Source organism: Ursus americanus, chromosome 22 (assembly GCF_024610735.1).
Source record: "Ursus americanus isolate L20-20 chromosome 22, mUrsAme1.1.p, whole genome shotgun sequence".
Classification (NCBI taxonomy): domain Eukaryota; kingdom Metazoa; phylum Chordata; class Mammalia; order Carnivora; family Ursidae; genus Ursus; species Ursus americanus.
Window position 1 is genome coordinate 23,531,229 of NC_142148.1, and position 20,677 is coordinate 23,551,905.

General features: G+C 43.3%; 1 pseudogene; it reads right to left on the bottom strand.

Annotated features, from left to right (window-relative positions):
- Window positions 1–19,616: 19,616 nt before the first annotated feature.
- Window positions 19,617–19,801, bottom strand: LOC123800950 (small nucleolar RNA U3; annotated as a pseudogene).
- Window positions 19,802–20,677: the final 876 nt, after the last annotated feature.

The following is a 20,677-nucleotide window of genomic DNA, read 5'->3' on the forward strand; positions in this document are numbered from 1 at the left end:
CATCTCTCCCAATGCCCTGGGAAATACCTGAGGAGAGACCACAAACACACGTCCTCCCAATCTCCAGGGCGAGAGATTCTGGGTCCTCTCTCAGTAGAGCAGTAGGGGTTGGGTTGGGGGTGGGTCTGAGAGCTGCCCCTCTGGCCCAATAGGGAGTCAGGGAGTGAGCTAGGCAGGAGCTTCATGCTCTACTGATAAAATCCTGTCCCAGCCTAGTCTGAAACGCCAGAGGGACTTCTCAGCCCTAGCAACTAGGAGAAGGAGCCAGGAGATAATACCCAGGGGCTTGGGGGGTGGGAGGGGGAGAGCAGTGTTTTGGTTCTTGGAGTGATGTCCCCAAAGTGTCTTCCTTCTGTGCAACCCTGAGCCTCTGCTTTTTACCTCTACTTCCTGCTAACTTCATATCCTCTCTTGACCTCCTTGCTGACTTAAACTAAATAATCCGTAACACGCCTCTCCCATCACACAGTTTGCCTGTTCTGAAAACTCCTGTGGCTCCCAAAGTATCACAGTCCTTAACACAACATTTGTGGCCTTTCATGAATCAGCCCCAGCCCTCTCCAGCTTTCTCCCCACTTCTCCTACCTGCAGCTTGTGCTAAGGTCATGTTCCTCACTGTCTCTTCAGCCCTCTCCCACGGCCTGGAATGCCCTCTTCAGGTCTTTCTGAATTCATATATTTTCTGCTTTCAGGACTCTACTCACCCCTTCTTCCTCTAGGCAGGCTTCTCCACCCATATGTCCAGAGCTACTTTGTTGGACAGTGATTTATTTGTTCGATAAACAAGCAGTGGTGATGACTCTGTGTGTGTGTGTGTGTGTGTGTGTGTGTGTGTGTGTGTGTGTGTTCCCAAATGGATGGTTAGCATCCCAAGGGCATAATCTCTGTCCATATACTACCCCCACCCACCTGGACCTTCTACCCTGGTATAGGAAGCATTCTGCTGGGCACAGGCTTTTGGTTCCCCAAGCCCAGGGAAGGGGCTCCTGGCATATACTCTGATATCCTAAATGAGCTGGATCCTGCTCCTAGCCTTAGCTGACCCCCATGTACAGGCTGTTAGGGCAGTTCCCAGTCTTCCATGTCTCTGTAGAGTCAGAGGGACCTATGGAAGTAGGGGGCTTTAGCCCAGTGGAGTCCTCTTCTGGAACCCCAGGACCCATCACTCTCCCTGCAGATTTATTATCAGGGCCGGAGGACACCTCAGATCTTAATTCATCCAAACTGCTCATCTTATAGTGGGGAAACTGAGGCATGGAGAGGTCAAGGCACCTGCTTAGAATTATAGAGCAGCAGAGCCATCTACTGACCCTGGTGTGGGGGGGCGGGGCGGTGGGGAGCTTAGTATTCTGGGACCCTGGTCTGGGCCTGAGGACCATAAAAAGAGGCAGGAGGCACCATGCTAGGGGTAATCCTGGAGGCTCATTTCCAATTAGAAAGTGCCACTACTGGATAGACACGGACATCTACACGTACACACGAGGGCATCCATGTACAAACATACACACATATGCACATGAGCTCACACCCATGGAGTTAACAGATGCCCATGCCCATCCAATCCCTGCTCAGATATAAGCACCTGCCCAATTTTATGGGCTCCAGGATTGGAGGTCAAGAGGCCACCCTTCTATTCCTGTCTGGGCCTGTAGCTTGCCCTCACCAAACCCTGGGGGCTCCCCAATGGCTTGGGGCCCCCCACTTCAAAGGGATGAGATGTGTCAGCCTGGGTGTGTCCTTCACGAGACTGTGTGTGTGCTTGAAGGTATGAGTCCTCTGGAGACCCACCTCACCTTTGGTCCTCCCCCTTTCGCCTCTCAGGTAGAGGGCAAGGCTGAGGCAAAGACCAGTGGGTAGCTTGGAACCTGAGTCAAAACCCAGAGCCCTGATCGCTCTAGAAACAGAGCCTTCCCCTGTCCCCCACTTGCCCCAGAACTACAGGTAGATGAAAATATTAATTATGATAGGGGTTTCTATGTGCCAGGTACTGTTCAAAGTCCTTACCTGTGTTGGTAATTAACTTAATCTTCACAACAACCCTCTCGCGGAGATATTATTATTCTTTCCATTTTACTGGTGAAGAAACTGAGACAGATGAGAAAAAATTTAATTGGTAAAGCCAGCTAGGGCAGACATAATCCCCCAATTCCCCACCAACAAACTGGCCTATACCTTAACCAGGGGCCATACCCCCAGAATTTCTATTCAGAAAGATTTGTTGTTCAACTCAGAGGTGTTTAAATTGAGGGTTGGGGTGTGTGCGTATGTGTGTGTGTGTAAAGACCATGAAAAAGACCTTGGTTGGATTGTCAGTAAATCTGAATTTCAATCCTGATTCTATCCTGGGCTCCCTGCCTGGCGCCCTGGCTAAGTCAGTTTTCCCATCTGCCAAGTGGCTGACTCCATGCTTCCTAAACAGTACGTCCAGTCCCGTCCAGTCCCATCCGTCAGGCAGCCATTTGTGTTTGTTTGTCCTCCCTGGAGAGGGGATGGTCAGGAAGGATTCATTTCAGGAAGAGGAGGCAGGTGATAGGAAGTGAAATACCCAGCTTAGTTTTACCCCACCAGCCCAAGGTGTGAGGATGGGATGGTGACTTTGGGGTTCCATGGGTATGTTTGAGTGTGGACAAGTACCCAAGTGAGCTGCTCAGGTGTGAATGCCCTGCATGAATTCCCACATTTGGAACTTTTGAAGGGAAATGGTTGCATCCCTCCAACTTTGAGGCTGGGAAGGTGAAAGTAGACAGTGGCGTTCCCTCCTGCTGAAGCGGCCTCTCTTCTAGAAGCAGATAGGCCCCCTGCAGCTCAGACCACCTCCCTTTTCTGCTCACAACTCTTCCTTGGCTCCCTACCATCTGGACCAAGGCGTGCTCTCATGGTACCCGGTACACATCATAAACATTCAGTAAGTACTGACTGGAGGGATGAGTGCAGCTGCCCTCACCCACTCATTTACCCTTCTCTGTCAACACACACACACACACACACACACACACACACACACACACACACACTATGCAAATGACCACACTCCAAACCACCACCAGCCTTCCTGCTTCCAGGATTTCACTCTTACAGTTTCCTTGACTTAGGAAGCCCTCCCGCTCCCCCACCTAATCTCCTTGTGCCCAGACCCTCTGTATCCTTTGGGATTAATGTAATTAGGAGCTTATATTTATTGAACACTTACTGTGTGCCTGTAACTCTCCAAGATGGAGACTGTTGGTATCCCCATTTTCCAGATGAGGAAATTGAGGCTCAGACTCCTGAGGCACAGGATCATGTTTCTGTATATACAACTGTGTCTAGAAATATTGTATGTACATATGTGTACACACAATAATAAATAGCATAAAAATTATAAGGCCTATGTGAGAAAAGTAGACAACACTTTTTTCCTAACATAAAGTCATTTTCTCGAGTAGCAAACATTCCCGTGTTGGCCTTGAAGGAGCAAACCAGCATGTTGTGGAGATGGCCACATGATAAGGACCCAAGAGGGTCCTCCAGAAGCTGAGAGGGGCCCCCGGATAACAGAGAGCAAGGAAATGGGGGGTCTCAATAATACAGGCTGCAGGAAAGTGAATTCTGCTAACAAGCTGAGGGAGCCTGGAAGCCAAGCTTCACCTGCTTGAGTCTTCAGATGAGGACGCGGCAGGTCAGCACCTTCATCTCCCCTTGCGGGTCCTGGAGCAGAGAGTCCAGATGAGCTGTGCCTGGATTTCTGACTTATAGAACTGTAGGTAATAAATGGGTGTTGTCTTGAGCCCCTATGTTTGTGGTACTTTGTAACACAACTATAGAAGACTTTTACAGGTGTTGAAAAGTTTTTTGCATGAAAATTAAGAGGTAGCTTCAGTTACTAATCATACTCTAGTACATTTTGTTTTGGTGCAAATATTTTTGTGAAACTCATAATAGTGTTATAAATGGGGGAAGTTTGTTTATTTATTTATTTATTTATTTATTTATTTATTTATTTATTTATTTGATAGAGAGAGCAAGCACAAGCAGGGGGAGCAGCAGAGGGGGATGGAGAAGCAGGCTCCCCACTGAGCAGGGAGCTGAACCTAGAGCTTGATCCCAGGACCCCAGGATCATGACCTGAGCCAAAGGCAGATGCTTAACCGACTAAGCCACCCAGCATCCAGGCACCCCTCTATCATTTATTTATTTGTTTGTTTTGTTAGTCAAAGTCATATAGTTGAAATTGAGTAACTTGATTATGTGGGATGCAATTCCAGGATATATATCAGCTAAATGGCACTTCTTCCATGAAGCTTTCCAAGATCTCTCTGGAAAGAAGTAACCTCCCCTTGCTCAGAGCCCCAAAACACATGTCTGCCTGTCTCTTAGAACATTACACACTTTCAATTAATTCACCACACTCAGGAATACCTAGTTACTCTCTGGGAGACAGACATCTTTTCTATACTAGAGAATCTCCTTCAGTGTAAACAGAAATATAATCAGAGACATTATAATACAGGGAGATAAGAACTATGACAGTGGGTAGGACAAGATGGTAGGGAAATCCAAAAAAAGAAAAAAGAGAGATTCAAGGAAGGCTTCTGGGAAGAGGGTATCTGAGGTGGGCTTTGAAGAATGAGTAGAAGCTTGCCCTGGGGCAAATGGGTTGAATGGCCTGGAATACGATTTCAAATTAGGCGCACGGCACCTTTGTCTTGACTCCGCTTCTGACTTGCTATGTGACTTTGGGTAATTGTCTGTCCTGTGGGCTTCCCTTTGTACAATGCAGTTATTAATGGGGAATTCCTTTGCTTGCTCACTAGTTCTTTGCCCTGGCTTCCTAGGGAGGGTTTTATCTGGTCTGATTGCTTTCTTTTGAGATACAAAACTGGGATAACAGGATGGCAGAGACTGGAGTGAAAGGTGGGAAGGAAAAAGAAAAGCAAGGCTGTGGGAAAGGGCCTAGGGGGATGGTTTTTGATGGAAGTGGCAAGTTTGGTGAGTGAGTGAGAAGCATCAGTGTGGCGAGAGGGTTAGTAAGAACACAGATTTCTAAAGATGTTGACGTGGATTGGAGACTCTCTGATGTCTTTTAAGAACTGTAAGTATTAGAGTCATTCTTTAATTACTTTTGGGAATTGGACTATTGTTCTTGGACTTAATACGTTTTAATTAATTTCTGAATAGGTTAAAATGCATTAAATTCAAAATCCCAGAGAATAAAAGGATATAGGTTTCCTTCCCGTTTCTGCCCCCAGCACCCTTCAATCAACTTCTGTTCCCCAGGGGTGACTGCTGTTACCGGCTTCTTGTATGAACTGTCAGAAATATTCTTTGCATATACGTATGTATATGTGTGTACATGAGTATATGTATATATGACCTCCCCATTTTGAACACGAATGATAGGGTACTGGGCATACTGTTATGAAATGTGTTTTTTTTTTTTTTAACTCAACAATATAACATGGAGATCAGTCCCTAATAGTACATGCAGAGCTGTACTTGTTTGTTAATAGCTACATAGTATTATATTATATCAAAGTAGGGGTAGCTTGCAGCTGTCCATTCAGTACCCTGTAGCTGAATATTTACTTTGTTTTCAAACGTTTGTCCTTTACACTGTAGTTCTTGAATGTGACATTGAAGGCTAAGCCTGAGCCATGTAGGGCCCTGGGATTTATTTGGGTTATGGGGGTATTTGGGCTCAATGGTATCTTTGAAAGATACTGACTCATTCTCTGGATCAAGCCCTTCCCACCACCCTTTCCTTGGTTCTATCCACCCTACCCTCAGGGCCCAGAGTGGCAGCCTCAGCCGCTCACCATGACCTGCTCTCTGAAGTCCTCACAACCCCTTCTACTCCATAAAACCTTCCTGGCCTGATTCCCTTGATTCCAGCCAAGAGTCTACCACTAGGAGCTTTGGGCAGAAAAGCCGGGGATGGAGACTCTGAATAGACTGTAAATATTTATTAATCAATTCCTGAACTTGCCTGGGGCCTCCCTGCTTATTTTCCATCTGCTTGTCTGGTTTTCTGTGGCTTTTGTTCTCCCTTTCTGCCAAAGGAATTGTCTGGGTCTGTGGGGGGGGGTGGGCAGTGGGCAGGACCTTACTTGTGAGCCTTAAAAAAAATGTGCCTTCTTGTAGGAGAAGAAAACCTTCCACCTTGAATGGAGTTGCATGGAGTGATTATTTAGAGATCATCCAGTGCAGTAAGTTCACAGATGAAGAAACAAGCATGGATGAGGGGGAAGTGCTTACCCAGAGTAATGGAATGAGCGAGTGAAAGGGACACAGGGCAGACGCTTGAGGCTTCCGCTTCCAGTTCTTAGCTCTTCACCCTCTTCTCCAAGACTTCAAACTCTGTCAACCTTTATTCTCTTAAAATCTAGTATATACAGGTAACAGGATCTCAGTCTATTGTACTACTACTAGGCGATAGGAAGGAATAAACTATATACCTTCAAAAAGTACGGATGAGACTCAGAATATGATGTTGAACAGAAGAAACCAGAAGCCAAAGAGTACATATCATATGATTCCATTAGTATGAACTTCTAGAACAGGCAAAAGTGGTATTTATGATATATATTGACAGAAAGCCAATCAATAGCTGCCTGTGCATGGGTGGAAGGACGGACTACAAAGGGGAGCAAAGGAACTTTCTGGAGTGATAGAAGTGCTCTATAGTTTGACTGTGGGAGTAGTTACGTGGTGTCAAAATTCATTACACCTCAACAAGGTTGGTTTAAAAAGAAAAAAAAGAAGCTACATTGAAATAGACTTTCTCAATTTATTTAAGAAAATACAAATGTGACCTTTGACCTACATGCCCAAAATCAACATTGTCCAACTCATTTGGGTTTAGCAGTTGTTAACCCTCAGGTCAGATGTTTTCCATCTTTGAAATGAAGTTGTCACAGATTTTGGTCAGAACATCATTTTCCTTAGACTTGTATTCAAGAACTTCCACTGTCTCATGACAATCATTCCTGACTTGGGTTGGATTTTAAAAAAGCTAGTGACAAGGGCAGACTGGGTGGCTCAGTTGGTTAAGCTGCTGCCTTCCGCTCAGGTCATGATCTCCGGGGCTTGGGGTCCTGGGATCAAGTCCCAGGTTGGGCTCCCTGCTCCTTCCTCTCCCTCAGCCCCTCTGCCCCTCTGCCTCCCTCCCTCTTCCTCTTTCCCCCACTCATGCTCTCTCTCTCTTTCTCCCTCTTAAACAAATAAATAAAATCTTAAAGGAAAAAAAGAAAAAGCTAGTGACTAATACCTTCTTGCTCTATATCTGGGTGATTTATTGGCTCAACAGATTTAATTTTTCTTTTGCAGGACCTTCAAAGTTTTTCAGTTCTGTCCTCAAGAAAGAAAAACTATTTGTACAAGTAATAACAATCATGGCTAATGTTTATTGATTGCTCTTACTGTTCCAGGTGGTAATCTAAAAGTTTTTCATGTAATATTTATTTTTTAAGAAGGACTGTATTTTATTTTATTTTTTATTTGAATTAATTTAATTTTTTAGAGAGAGAGGTGGGGAGAGGGGCTGAGGGAGAGGGAGAATCTCAAGTAGACTGTCCACCCAGTGCCGAGCCCGATGTGGGCCCACCACTGGCCTGATCGATCCCAGGACCCTGAGATCATGACCTGAGCTGAAATCAAGAGTCTGCTGCCCGACTGACTGAACCACCCAGGTGCCCCGAGCCCATCTAGCTCTTAAGCACTATATGGCATTGACAACATGACTCAAGAGTGATAGCGAAGCCCTTTTGCCTCAGGATCCCTTCCTTACTGGTACCAGAAATTCCATTATCGCTTCTTCCCTCACAGTTAAGCATTGCCCTCATTAGATACCTCCTAAAATACAACTAGTTGGGGTGCCTGGGTGGCTCAGTCTGTTAAGTATCTGGTTCTTGATCTCAGCTCACGTCTTGATCTCAGGGTCATGAGTTCAAGCCCCACATTGGGCTCCATATGCATGGAGCCTACTTAAAAAAAAAGAAAAAGAAAAAGAAGCTAAAATACAGCTAGTTAAGAGAGCAGGACACTAAATCCCTACACATCTGATCAAATGGATTTTTCACTGCACTGTCCACTGAATGGACTGAAACAGAAACACAAATTGGGAGGTGGGGAATGAGGGGGGCGTAGAGCATTGAAGGGATTGAACAGAGAGGTAAGAGGTTAGAGCCAGATGTCCCAATTTTCCTGGGCTGGCCCTGCTCAACCTTACATCGATGGGGCCCTCTGGAAATATAACCCTATGGCCAACTGGCTCTGGTTCTCAGCCCAGAACTCTGGGGACAGGGCCAAGTGGGTGAGAGGTGACAGGAGAGGCTCTTTGGAATGATGCTGGGAGTAGCTCAGGTGCCTCCTTTGGAGCCAAGGTATCCTTAGGGAAAGGCAGGTGGGACAAAGGATATGACATGAATCCTTCTTTGAGGAGAAGGAGAGTCAGCCTTACTCTTTTGCCTTGGGGTGGTTGTATTCTATCCGCCTGAAGTCTGTTTTTAAAAATTAAAATGTATTTTAAATTATACAGCAACTTACATAAATATTCTATAAAATCAAACAAATTTTGTAATTTTTTAAAAATTATAAATATAAAATTCAAACAATCAAGATAAAGTCAAGGTCACTTGACTGTCCTAGTCCAATTCAAGAGACCTTCCACCATGGCCCTAATTTGGAGTGTATCCTTTCTTTTTTCTACACGACACCTACTATATACACATATGGGAAGTGTTTTGTTTCATAGGGCTTGTTTTACTTCAGTTTTAGAATTATGCTTTACATTTTTTTGTTTACTTAATTATAGAGACATAGTTCAAAATTCCAAAGGTTCAATAAAGAATACAGTGAAAAGCAGGTGTCCTTCCCTCCCTTGTTCCCAACCATCTGGTCTCCCTGGAGGCAACCACCAATTCTAGTTTCCTGTTGTTCCTTCCAGAGGTATTCTATGCAGTTAAAATCCAATGTATATATATATAGATAAACACACACAAACATATGTATTACATTATATATGTATTATGCTATATAGTGTATATATACATGTATATATACATAATTATACATATATACACAATACACACATATACACAATACACAATTGTGTGTGTGTGTGTGTATAGACCAACCTCATTAAAAAAAATACTGTCTTACTCTTTCCTGTTGTATGGCTTTAGATAGCTTCTTTAATTGTAGACAGCTTATCGATGGATGTTTTGGTGGTTTTCAATTTTTTGCTGCCACAAACAAGGCTACAAATATACATATTTGTGTGTATATACGTTATATATTATATTGAATATATCGACAGATATATATATATATGTATTTTTCATACAAATAGAAACACTGTTCTTTACCCTGTTTTTTTTTTTTCCTTACAGTGTATCTTGCAGACCTTTCCTTATCAGTATGGAGAGCAGTCTCATTCTTTCTTACACATGCATGGTATCCCATTGTATGTATACCCTGTATTTCTCTAGTCCCCTATGGAAAGAAAGGTCGTTCTCAATATTTTATTATTACAAACAATGCAGCAATTGTTATTTTATCCATTACTCTGCATATTTATTTGTAAGATGAATATTTTTTTGAAAGAGAGATAGCAAGCACATAGTGGTGGGAGAGGATGGGAAGAGGGAGAGGGAGAGAATCCCAGGCAGACGCCTCACCGAGCATGGAGTCTGATGTGGTGCTTGATCTCACGACCCTGAGATCGTGACCCCAGCCAAAATCAAGAGTCAGATGCCCAACCAGTTGAGCCATCCAGGTGCCCCAAGATGAATATCTACTACTGGGGATTAATAAGGTGAGGTTATTTTAAAAGTTTAAATACTACTTTAAGTGTTGATTGATATTACCAAATAGGTTCCAGGATGTACTGATTTTTACTGCTTATAGGTTTGTTTGTTTCTACATAAATATGTTATATTATAAGTTTAAGGCATAAATGTGTTATATACTCTGTGCTGAACACTCACATTTTTCACTCAGCAATATGATTTGGAGTTCTACCTATGTCAATACACATAGACACATAGACCTACCTCATTAAAAAAAAATACTGTTTCCTCTTGTATGGCTTTAGATAGCTTCTTTAATTGTAGACAGCTTATCGATGGATATTTTGGTGGTTTCCAATTTTTCGCTGCCACAAACAATGCTACAGGAACTACTCTTGTGTGAATAAAATAGATCCAGAGAAATGACTGGCAAGACTGATAGGTATACATATTTCAGATTTCAATAGATGCTGTCAAATTGTCCTCCCAAAACGTGCCAGTTTAGACTTACACCAATGGTGCGTGAGAGCTTTAGATTTACATCTAGAAGTGGCCTAGGTGCTCCCTCCTGAATCAAAGCTTAAAGTCCCAGTTATCACTGGGATCATCCAGTCCCTGAGCTCCCCTCCGCAGAATGCGAGTGGACAAGCTGAGTGTTGGGAAGGATGAACACAGACTAGGGGCAGTCTGTCCCCCATTAGCCAGGTGGTCACCCAGGTAACACAACCCTCTCCAAAGAAAAGGCAGGGCTGCTTTGGGAGAGAGTGAGGTCCTCATCACTAGAAGTGTCTGAGTGGAGGTTTGGTATCAACAAATGCTCCGAGCATTTATTCTGTGCTGGATTTGGGGCTGGGTGTCTTGACTCGAAGATGTGTCAGACCCATTTCCTGCCTTCCCAGGGCTTGATAATCATGGAGAAACTAGACAAGTAAACCGTGATAATTCTGTCTACTAAATATTGAGTTGGACTTCCTTTTCTGACAATCTCTGGTACTTCCTGTTAACATAACTACACATGGAAATGCCAGAAACAAAAACAACAAACATCCTTTTAAATGCACAACTGAACCTGCTGCAGTTTGGATTTTAACAGACATTTGGGGAGATGAAGACTTGGACTTATATGAAGTTTGGGGTTAGAACGGAGACCCTTGGAGGGCTACACCCACAGTGTAAGATTAGGCTAGAAGAAAACAAACTTCAGACTACTAGCAAAGGAGACAAAAAGAATATGTGTTCCTCTTGACCTGGTCTTTGGGTAGGGGAAAGAAACTATCTCCCAGGAATCTGAAACCACATGCCTGCCCTTGATGAGTCTGGGGTTCATATTTATATCACCTGCATGGCTGGGAATCCCCAAGGCTGAGACATTAACATAAAAGGAGACCTATTCCAAAACCATCTCTCAGATGCCTAGCAGAAACAAACCCAAATCCTCTTTGGATCTCCCCCACACCCAATTGCAGGCTACACAGAATTCCTATATAAAAAGCCCTTCCAAACATTAGCCAATAATCCACAAGGAAACAATCCACCATGAGTAAGATCCAGCAGACACAACGAATCAGACTGCTAAAACCGTCAGACACCAGAATTATCAGATAGTGATTATTAAGTACAGCTTAGAAGCAGCTGCTTCGTGCTTTGGGAGTATAGCGAAAGAACTGACTCCTGGATGGAACCAAAGTCTTCAGAGAGATAGAAATGTGAAGAATGGGCCTTGAAAGATAAGTAGGACTTTGCCAAGTGAGGACAGGTGCTGTTGGGGTAGCCAGTGGGGTGTACAAAGTAGAATGTACCCAGGAAATGACTATTGTTTATTTAGTTTCTCAAGTGCAAATCGGGCAGAAAAGTGTGGGATGAGGCAAGGGAGGTAGGTGGCAGGATAGATCATGCTGGCCCTTGCAAGCCATCCCAAGGAAAGCCAGTGACAGGTTTTAAGTGAAGAGTTAGTGATATTCATTTGTTCATTTGTGCATTCATTTGTTCATTCATTCAACAAGGGCATCAGGCATAAAGAATGGATTGTAGAATGGAGAGTAGAATGCAGCAGGAGATGAATTAGGAGAGTATAGCAGACGTCTAAGTGAGATATGCGGGTGGCTTAGACCAGGGTAGTAGTGGTAGTGAAGATGGAGAAGACTAGGTCGATTTGACCGATGTTTAGGTCAAAGCTTGAAGGTGGATTGTCTACAAGGGATGGGGAAGTAGGAGGTGTCGAGGCTGATTCACAGGTTTTTGGCTGAGCAACTGAAAGACAGGTGGTGCCATTCACAGGGATAAAGAATTAAGGAGGAAGAGTGAGTTGTTAAAGGAAGATCATGAGCTCGGTTTTAGATATTTGGAGTTTAAAGTGGCAATATCTAGTTTGACACAAATGTCTAAGTAGCAATAAGTGAGACCTGGGCTGGAAATAAAGATCTGAGAGTCACCAAAATATAAGTGGCAATTAAAGCCAGGGATGTATATGAGAGTCCTTTGGGAGGCTGTTTTCCATCTCCTGTTGTATCGGTTAGGAACTTTTTTTTTTTTTTTTAAGATTTTACTTATCTATTTGTCAGAGAGAGAGAGAGAGCACAAGCAGGGGGAGCGGCAGGCAGAGGCAGAAGCAGGCTCCCCGCTGAGCAAGGAGCCCGATGTAGCACTCGATTCCAGGACCCTGAGATCATGACCTGAGCTGAAGGCAGATGCTTAACCAACTGAGCCACCCAGGTGTCCCTGGTTAAGAACTTTTTTTTTTTTTTAAAGATTTTATTTATTTATTTGACAGAGATAGAGACAGCCAGCGAGAGAGGGAACACAAGCAGGGGGAGTGGGAGAGGAAGAAGCAGGCTCATAGCGGAGGAGCCTGATGTGGGGGTCTATCCCATAATGCCGGGATCACGCCCTGAGCCGAAGGCAGACGCTTAACCGCTGTGCCGCCCAGGCGCCCCAGGAACTTTTGATTACAGGTACCTAAAGACCCAACTCAAACTGGATTAAACTAGAAAAGAAATTGGGTTGATATGTTTACCAATAATTGCCTTCAGGCAAGACTTGATCCAGTGTCTCAAATAATGGAACTAAGATCCAGTCTTTTCTGATTTTTCCAAAGCACTTCCTAGGAGTTGGCTTCATTCTTGACAGGCTCTCTCTTTGTGACCACATGCTAGTGTAGGGAAGTGGCTCTGCCTTGGCACCCTGGTGACCTTGCATGTATTCATTCATGTAGGCCACAGGAGCAAAAGTTTGTAAAGCTTATCTGAGTCTTGGCAGACTGCCTTGTGACCCTCCCAGAACATGAGAGGATGTGAGGCTTGTAAGACTGAGGCCATCTTCTACTTGCTTCCCTCTCTCCCCTGGGAGGCTATCATGGGACTGTTTTCTTACTGCTTCCCAGGTTCTGAGGAGCTAATGGAACTTTCTGCCCCACTGTATTCAGAATGTTGCTGCAGAATATACAACCTGTTAACTGCAGTCTAGAACTGGCCCCTTGACGACAGGGTGCCCACGACTTTTGTTGTAATTGTCCAGCCCCTTTTGACTCAGTGTCGTCTTTTTTGGTGTGTGGAGCAAAGATCATAGGGAGCTGTCTTATTCTTCTTGCTGTGTATGTGAGTAATAAACTACTTAAATTGAAAAGTGGCTCATTGTATTTTTACCAGTAGAATTAGTTAGGCCTCGGCCTTGGCCTAGTCTTGTCTTGTATGTATAAACTGCCAGCTGCTTCTAGGTCTGGGTGCTTCCAAGCTCAAACCTGGCAGAAAAGAAAATACCCATTTCCCCAAATGGCTCAATTCAAAATTACCGATTGAAGGTTTTGGGGTTTTTTGTTTTGTTGTTGTTTTGTTTTGTTTTATTTAGCTCTAATTGACCTGATTTGGGTCAAACGCTCATCCCTTAACCAATACTGTGACTAGGAATTTGGAATGTATTGGTTAGTTTGAGCCATTTAGAGCCCAATTCTGGAAATGGCGTTGAGGTCAATCCCATTCAAACCACATGGCTGAGAATTCAAAGGGGAAAGGAAAGGTGGAATGGAAGCGAGGAAGCAGCAAGCAAAGCCCACTATCCCTATTTTCTTTGCCAGAGCAGGGAAGTCTGTGCGTATTTGGGGGAAGGGCATGAGGGGTCTGAATGCATAGTTGTGGAGAGTATGGCTCCTGAGGCCGGAGAGGGATTTAGAAACAAGAAGCTGGGGGCGCCTGAGTGGCTCCCCTATTAAGCATCTTCCTTCGGCTCAGGGCGTGATCCCGGATTCCTGGGATCGAGCCCCGCATCAGGCTCCTCTGCTATGAGCCTGCTTCTTCCTCTCCCACTCTCCCTGCTTGTGTTCCCTCTCTCACTGGCTGTCTTTCTCTCTGTCAAATAAATAAATAAAATCTTAAAAAAAAAAAAAAGAAACAGGAAGCTGAGCAAGAGGAAGCCAATTGTTAGCCTTCAGGTTGTAGGTCTAGCTTATATCTTGGTCTTGTTTTCCTAACAGGTTGGCTTTTGCAATGGTGGGCATTTGTGGGTAGGGGACAGGAAGGAAATTGAGAGACCTGGAGGCACAGAGTCCCAGAAATCTATCTTCGGGGCATTATGAAGGCCAGATTTCCGGTTCCTTTGGGCCCTTACAACACTTGGGGGCAAGGGTTGAGGAAGGAGCTGGTGTGGGTCTCCTTTTAGGTCTTACCAGACGCCCAACCCAGGAGCAAGAGGCAGCTGGTATAGGAGACAGGTGAGGAGAACCCTGGATTCTGGACCCAGTGCTGCCACTGACTTGCTATGTGATCCTGGGGGCAGGAGCTGCTCCTCTCTGAGACTTAGTTTCCCAATCTGTACAATGAACTAGATCAGGCCTTTCCTACTTTTTCGATCTTAAGGACACCTTCAGTTATTTTCCCCTATATGCCACTGCCTTTCACTCACCATACTTACTGAGTTGTTACTGTTCGTTTTTAAGTTTTTATATAGTTTGTTTTCTGTGAAAAATCTACACAAACATAGAGCAAGCCAGTGCCGTATCTTTAATTCTTCTTTTTGTTTTTATAGCAACCCTGTTTGTTTGTTTGTTTGTTTTTCACTCTGTTCTTATGTGTCTGTTGCTGATTTTCTTGAGTTCTTTCCTTCTCATCCAGGCCATATCTTGCAAATCTCCGTTTGGGTTGATCCAAGGAATTATAAATTTTATCAAAGTCTGTTTTGCTTTTGTCAAAATGGGTTCAAGTCTGAGGACAAGGATAATTGTCCGGTGTGTTCCTATACATTTTGGTTAGTTTTTCTTGAATTTCTGGCTTAGGTAATGTCTCCTTCCCAGGGTAATACCTCTATGACCATTTGTTGCTGCGGGAACAGCTAGTATGTCATGAACGTCCTTGCCTGGTTGGTTACTTGTGTCATACATAACAATGGCTGCTCATCAGGCCACCAGGAGGGGAAAAGTCCTCAGTCATGTTTAAATATATTATATACTCGTCAATCTGAGTTTCTGTCTTTCAAATTTGTGTTAATGGAAGTCTCATAGAACTGTCCTTCAGACTTTTGCAGGAGCCAGGGTCTGAGTGCCAGGGACAAGATAGAGAGGGATTTGGGAAATGATTGATCGTGCTTCCTCCAAAATACCTCTTGAATCCACCTGTTCCTCTCTACCACCCTAGTGCAAGCCACCATCTTTTCCCCCTGTTGGATGGCAGTACCCTCTCACTGGTCTCCTTGCTAGCACCCTGGCTTCCTCCAATCAATTCTCCACTCAGTGGTCAGAGGGATAATTTTTAAGTCTTAATTGTGATCACGTTTCAATCCTCCTTGAAACCCCATAATGGACTTCCCATTGCTCTTAGGGTAAAAATCCAACTTAGCATCATGGTTCACAAAGGCCGTTTGACCCTTGTGTACTTCTGTAGTCTCACCTCTTGCTCCTTTCACTCCACATTGGTCTCCCTCATTGCAAACTCAGTCCCCTCCTCCCCATACATACCGTTTACCATTGCCCGTTCTTTATATCAGTGGTTTCTTCTCATCTTCTAGGTCTCTGCTTAAATATTACTTCCTCAAACGGGCTTTCCTTGATTACCCCATCTACTCAATAGTAGGTCCTCTGTCATTCATTGTCATTGCTCCTTGTCTGTTGCCCTCATAGGTCTAATCATAACCTCTAATGATTTTGTCTGACTACTTCTATTTTGTAGGACTCCCTGCTAGACTATAAACTCCAATGCGGGAGGGATTGTGTCCATCTTTCTCACCACCATTATTGGTGGACATTTGCCTTTTTCTTCCCATTCCGCATCAAATCACCCTTTGCCTTCACTCGAATGGTTTCACCCAGCTGCCTTCAGGGTGTGCTGTCCTAAGGCAAACAGTAAATTCATCATCTGACTTCTCACAGGTGCTCTTCTCTTGCTGTCCTACACACAGCCAAGAGGCAGGCATGGGACCTAATCTTAATCTCATGCTCTTTCCAAGAACTTTGAATCTTAAGTGACATAATGTAAGACCATTAAAAAGTAGTTAATGTTCACTCATTCCATTGGTGGTACCTAGCTGACCTGACGGGTGGCTGCTACCCAGACCCTGTGTTGTTTTACCTGGGTCCTGACCGTTCCAAGTCTGGTTCCCTAGTCTTCTCTTTGGCCCTGTGTGCTCCTTCAAAGCCTCCTAGTTAACTGCTTTTATGTTAAAAATGGCCAGGATCAGTTTGCTATTTGGAATAAAAGAAGTGTACTGTATAGACTGTATCTCCACAGACTAGCACAGGACCTGGCAAAGGCAGGTGTTTAATAAATGTACCCAGGTGTGTGGCTTAAAGCTTGTTGCTTAATATCATAGAGGCCCAGTTTCTTCCTCCTGCCCATATATCATCTGGGATCTCTGGCTTCTCAGGACAGAAATCATCTTGCTTGCTCCTTTATTATCTCCCACCTTCAAGTCTCTACCGCTCCTTCTCAGCTACAGCAACAAAACAACTCAACCCAACTCAACCCAAATTCCTCTCATTTTCTCAGGAGGAGCCGCTTAACCACAATGTCTGGACCTAACATTCAGATCCTGGTTATGTTGTTTACTAGCTGTGTGACCTTAAACAAATCAATAAATTTCTTTTGCCTCAGTTTCCTCATGTGCAGGTGGTGATGGGGAAATTATAGTAGCTGTAATAGTATATAGAGATAATGAGATAAAACATGTAAAGCACTTAAAATGATGCTTAGCATATAGTGAGCACTCAATACTTGCTAGCTATTAGTACTATTTTCTTTTTTTTAAGATTTTATTTATTTATTTATTTATTTATTTATTTATTTGAGAGAGAGAGAGAAAGCCAGTACGAGCAGGGGGAGGGGCAGAGAGAGAGGGAGAAGCAGTCTCCTGGCTGAGCAGGGAACCCAACTCAGGGTTTGATCCCAGGACCCTAGGTGAAGGCAGATGCTTAACTGACTGAGCCACGCAGACACCCCTATTTTCATCTTTTTGTTGCATAAGCTACTGGATACCTATGCCTTCGGGGGCAACGTTCTTCAAAGTACAGTTCCTGAACCACCAGCATCAGAATAAACTGGAGAGATGAGTGAGGGTTCCTGGGCTCCTTCCCAGACCTAGCAAATCACAGTTTCTAGGGCAGAGCTAGGAAATTTATATTTGAAAAATACATCTCCCAAATGATTGCTCATCTTTTAAAAAGATATTGAGACATAACACACATACATTAAAATTCACCAATTTAATGTATATAGCTCAGTGGTTTTGGTATATTCACAGAATTGTACAATCTGATTTTAAAACATTTTCTTTATCCCGAAAAGAAATTCTGTACTCATTAGCAGTCATTTCCTATTCCCTATTCCCCCAACCACTCCAGCCTTAGACAACCACTAGTCTGCTTTCTGTCTTTATAGATTTGTCTGTTCTGGACATTTCACATAAATAGAATTATACAATATGCGGTCTTTTGTGTTTGGCTTATTTTAGCATGTTTTCAAGTTTTATCTATGTCGTAGCATGTATCAGTACTTTTTTTTTTTTTTTTACCCAGGTCCACTGAATAGATAGACCACATTTTGTTTATCCGTTCATAACAAACAAAATGGATATTTGTCTTGTTTCCACTTTTTAGGTGTTATGGATAATAACCGTGAGCAAGTTATGGGCAGTCAAGTACAAGTTTTCGTGTGGATATATGTTTCATTTCTCTTGGATATTAACTAGGAGTTGAATTGCTGGGTCACATGGCAACTCTAGGTTTAACATTTTGAGGAACTGCCAAACCTTTTTCCAAAGTGGCTACAGCATTTTACATTCCCACCACAAGGGTTCCAATTTCTCCGCTTCCTTACCAATACTTGTTATCATCTCACTCTTATTATAGCCACACCCATGGGTGAGAAGTAATATCTCATTGTGGTTTTGATTTGTCTTTCCCTAATAACTACTAATGTTGGGCATCATTTCACATCCTTATTGGCCATTTGTGTCTCTTTTGGGAACTATGTCTATTCCAATCCTTTGCCTATTTTTTAAAGGCTTTTATTTTGAAGTAATCTCTACACTCAATGTGGGGCTCAAACTTACAACTCTGAGATCAAGAGTCACATGCTCCACTGACCAGACACCCCATCCTTTGCCCATTTTTAAAACAATTTATTTATTTATTTATGAGATAGAAAGAGAGAGCGTGCATGACTGGAGGTAGGGGCAGCAGGAGAGGGAGAGAAATCCTCAAGCAGACTCCCACTGAGTGCAGAACTTGACGTGGGGCTCGATCCCAGAACCCTGAGATCATGACCTGAGTGGAAATCAAGAGTCAGCTGCTCAACCGACTGAGCCACACAGGTGCCCCCCGTTGCCCATTTTTAATTGGATTCTTTATCTTCTATTATTGTCTTATAAAAGTTCTTCATATATTCTGAATGAAAATCCCTAATCAGATATATGATTTGGAGATATTTTCTCCCATTCCGTGGGTTGTCTTTTTACTTCTTGATGGTTTCCTTTGGGGCACAAGTTTTTAATTATGATGAGATCCAATTTTTTTCTTTTGTTGCCTGTGCTTTTGGTGTTGTATCTAAAAAACCATTGCCTAACTCAAGGTCATGGAGATTTACTCCTAGGTTTTCTTCTAGGCATCTCATAGTTTTAACTCTAGTATTTAAGTCTATGATCCATGCAAACTATTTAAGAAGCACTAGTTTTGGTCTACCTATAATGGTTTTTCCCAAAGACAATCCTAACCTCGCCCTAAGAAGAATTTTTTTTGAATATTCATCATAGCTTTATTCACAATGGCTAAAACCTGGAAATTACGTAGATGTCCATTAATAGGTGAATATACAGACAGAATATATCCATACAGAGGAATACTACTTAGCAATAAAGAAGCCTGAACTGGTGATCCATGTAGTAATATGGATAGATTTAAGAATCCTTATGCTGCACAAAGGAATATAGGTATACAAGAGTTCCTTTTACATAACGTTGTTAAAAATGCAAGCCTGGGGGCGCCTGGGTGGCTCAGTCGTTAAGCGTCTGCTTTTCGCTCAGGGCGTGATCCTGGCATTCTGGGATCGAGCCCCACATCAGGCTCCTCCGCTGGGAGACTGCTTCTTCCTCTCCCACTCCGCCTGCTTATGTTCCCTCTCTTGTTGGGCATCTCTCTATGTGTCAAATAAATAAATAAAATCTTAAAAAGAAAATGCAAGCCCACGTATAGTGCCGGTGGTTGCCTGGGGCTGAGGGTGGAGGCAGTGACGGACTGCAAAGGGACACAGGGAAGTTGTGACCTAGAGGAAAAGCCTTGTGTCTTGAATGGAGCAGTAGTTTCATTCGTGTGTACATCTGCGACAATGCAATTAATTGTACAGTTTTTTTTTTAAATTTTTATATTTTTGAGAGAGCACTCAGACTGCATCCTCTCCCGCTTACTCCTCCAAAGGAGAAGAATGATCAATACCTAAGATCAATACCTAAAGCCAGCATCATGCTCAGGAGGGAACACTGCACCTCCTCCTCCCCCTCGTGGCCTAAGAAGAATTCTTAAGTTGTCTGTTAGGATGATGTAAATAATGAAACAGCTAACTAACATATATCGAGCACATGGTATGTGCTAACCATTTTACATTACATAATCTTGTTCAATCTTCGTTATGTGGTTTGTGTTAGAATCACCTCCACGTTTCATGATGTAATACCTTCACTCTATGATGATGTAATACATATACTCCTCCTTTTATGTATAAGAGGATAACAACACTTTTATCTTTAGGAAGCTTATGCAAACTAAATAAGCTCATGTGTGTTACAAGTATGGCACAGTGCTTGGCAGAACAGGGCTCAAAGGATGAGAGCATGTCTTCCTATTCCTTCATGATTGTCTGTCCCACTGAACACCTACCCCTCCCATTGGTCAAGAAAGCTCCAGGGCTGAGTTCTGTATTCTCCTAGCAACCTGCTCCCCTTTTTTCCTTGTCTCATTATGATTTGTGATTTTACTTTTATTTGTGTTATTCTTAAGACTACCACATCTCTTCAACTGTTCTTCAAGTCTCATAAAGGCGGGGGGGGGGCAATTTTGTCAATGCAGTATTTCCCAACACCCAGTGTAGGGCTGGGGGATATAGTGCTCTTTTAAAAATATACACTGGACCACATCACTTTTTGGTTTAAAATCCTCCAATGGTATGTGGATTACACTTTGAATAAAGTCAAATTCCCAACCATGGCAAACAGGTCCCTACCTGATTGGCCACTATCTGCCTCTCCACCCACACCTTCTACTTATTCTCTCCACTTGGAACATGCTTATTTTCTTTCCCAAACACACCTTGCTGTTTCCTGAATCAGAGTCTGTTTCCTCCTCTTGTCAGCTCTCATTAGTTTCTCATCCTTTGGGTCTCAGCTCAAATGTCACCTGTTCCCAGAGCCTTCCCTGACTGCCCTGTCCAGTGTTACCAACA